General features: G+C 45.9%; 1 pseudogene; it reads right to left on the reverse strand.

The window, feature by feature from the left end:
• Positions 1 to 886: 886 nt before the first annotated feature.
• On the reverse strand, positions 887 to 2507 carry LOC120840417 (annotated as a pseudogene).
• Positions 2508 to 2832: the final 325 nt, after the last annotated feature.

Raw genomic sequence — 2832 nt, forward strand, 5'->3', positions numbered from 1 at the left:
AGGGTGATGTCAATAAATTAACAATATGTTATTCACTTCCCGAAGCGACTGTTTGATGTCTTCTAAGGAAATGGAAACGATCGCTTCTTGAATACTGCATTCCATGTGTTAATTTATAGGACTTTTCTAGACAGGGGTTGCGGTTCCTTCTTCTTAGAGTGTGCCCGGCTCCCGAGCTTGTCTCCGAGTGTCGACTGTGCACAGGGAGCGGGAGTCGAGAGTTGCGGCACGTATCGACAATGTACGAGAGCCGAGCGGCGGCGGACTGGAAACTGTTCTGAGCAGTCTTGCTGAGGAACCGTACTTGCGCGGTTGGTTGATTCGGTGGTTCCTCGGACAGGTAAACACTGTCCCGCTAATCGTCGCTACGCTCGGTTCTTCTGTTGCTGCGAAGGGAAAGGTCGTTAGGAGTGATTGGTATTCGCCACTTGATTTAAGCCGATATGGGAAGGCTAGCGCAACCATTTATTGCCCCATGTTTATTTTTGTATCTTCCCCTGATATCGCGAGAAGGTAAGGGCAGGAGGAGAAAACAGAGAGGTTAACCAAGGCGGCCTGCCTCGGTTGGCTACTCTGAGTTGGGGAAGGGGATGAGGGGATAAAAGAAGGAGGAAAGGAAAAGTAGAGGAGGATAAAGGTAACACACTAGCACTCACGTTAACACTGTGAGGGCAGAATCAATAATTAAGAAAATGCCGCAGTTTCCAATATGACACTAAAACTAAGAGACTGAAAGTGCGTGCTGGATTGTCACCAATGTTCACCCAAAACACTCGAGTTTTTGTACGCGCCAGCGCGAAGTCCAGTTGCTCACGTGTACACTTGCAGGAATTATAAAATGGATAGCCCTCTATACGACAACAAATAATGAACACTAGATAAGTTTTTACAAACAGAACTCGAGGCGAGTTGCTGATAAAAATCGCAGAAGGGCGTTTGCGGCCTTCTCCTCTTTAAGTGGTGAGTCCCAGGTCCCTAGTATTTTGGACGTAGTAAATGGCCGGTCGTCTAGATGTGAAAGAATCCTCTTCAGGTGTTCTCTTTCTGCATCGTAAAGTGCACATTCACATAATAAATGAGATATAGTTTCCACACAATCACATCCTGGACAGTTCGGAGTGTGTGTTTTTCCGATTCGGTGCAGAAATTCCTGTGTGTAGGAAACGCCCAGACGTAATCGGTGTATAACAGCTTCCGTTCGCTTGGGTAAATTACGTGACACACGGTATGTTAGGTCAAGATCCAGTAGATATAGAGGAGGGTAATGGTGTGCAGAGATCTTCCAGAGACTTTGTGTTGCATTTCGGGCGTGGAGATTTATCAATGAAGTGACGTCGCTTCTGGAGTAGGGTATTTCGACGTTGGGGAATAAGGTATGGGCGGAAGTCGCAGCACCATCCGCAGCTTCATTTCCAGGTATCTTGCAGTGTCCAGGAATCCACTGGAACTCGACAGAGTGTCTCCTATCAATGCAGTTCTGAAGATGGCATAAAAGTTTGAAATTAATTTGTCCATTTTTACTTCGTCGCAGATATGTGCAGATGCTTTGGAGTGCAGGCTTAGAATCTGTAAACACCGTCCATGCCTGAGGTGGCTTTGTCAATATAAATCGAAGGGCTTGATGAAGGCCTACAAGTTCAGCCGCTGTTGAAGATGTCTTGTGGCTAAGCTTGAATTTTCTTGTTGTGGCATACGATGGAATCACAATGCTTGCGGTAGAACTATTTTTGACACATGATCCGTCCGTATATATGTGAGTTTTTGACGCGTGTAAACAGGCAATGGTGGATAAAGTGAGTTGTTTAAGCACTAGCAATGGTGTATTTGATTTCTTCTTGATGCCTTGAATGCCAAGTTCCACAACGGGGAGAGGGAGTCTCCATGGAGGTATAGTTGGAAGATTAAACGAGTTTATATCATCAGGGATGTATTGCTCCATTTTTGATAGTGCCATCGAATATTCTGAGTGAGGTCGCTTAAAAGTAAGATCAGTCAGTAAGTGATGACTATGATTAGTAGTATGTCTCAGATGAACTCTCAATGTTTCCTGCATCATTAGTACCTCTACAGGTGTGGCGCGTGCCTCGGCAACTGCCCAGAGTCGAGGCACAAGCTGGTAGGCCCAAACAGCCACGGAGGCCACGTGCTTGAACTGCTCTGAGAGCTTTGATGTTGGTTTGACACGTGCCATGTAAAATGGGAGCGCTATATCGAAGTAAGCCGACAAATAAAGCCACGTAAATCTGCAATAGGGATCTTACTGTCGCGCCCCACGTGGTTCCACCGATGAAGCGGGCAAGAACACTAAAACTGGCAAGCTTTTTGCGCAAGTCCAAAATATGAGGTGACCAGGTCAGACCCCTATCGATGGTTACTCCAAGAAATCTGTGGCATTTAACGTACGGTATTGTTCGTTTGCCTATCTTAAGTGGGTATTTGTCCATTCTTCGGCGGGTGAAAGCAATAGCTGCTGAATTGTCAATGGAAATTTTGAGTCCACGGGTATTAAGATAAGTTGTCATTTTTGTTAGTGCAGACTGAACCCTTGCCTTTGCTTGAACTCGTGTAGATCCAGAAGCCCATATACAGATATCATCGGCGTAGAAAGATGCCTGGATGGTTGGGGGCAGTATTTTGGCGAGACGAATGAGAGCGATGTTAAATAATATAGGACTGAGGACGCCCCCTGAGGGACACCACGGGTCACCGGATATGAAGGCGTATTTCCTTCTTTTGTAGACATACAAATTGATCTTCCTGTGAGGTAGCTTCTTATCCACCTATATAAGTGTCCCCCAATCCCCATTTCGCTGAGAGCCTGAAATATTGCTT

Source organism: Ixodes scapularis, unplaced genomic scaffold (genome assembly GCF_016920785.2).
Source record: "Ixodes scapularis isolate PalLabHiFi unplaced genomic scaffold, ASM1692078v2 ptg000376l_1__unscaffolded, whole genome shotgun sequence".
Lineage (NCBI taxonomy): Eukaryota > Metazoa > Arthropoda > Arachnida > Ixodida > Ixodidae > Ixodes > Ixodes scapularis.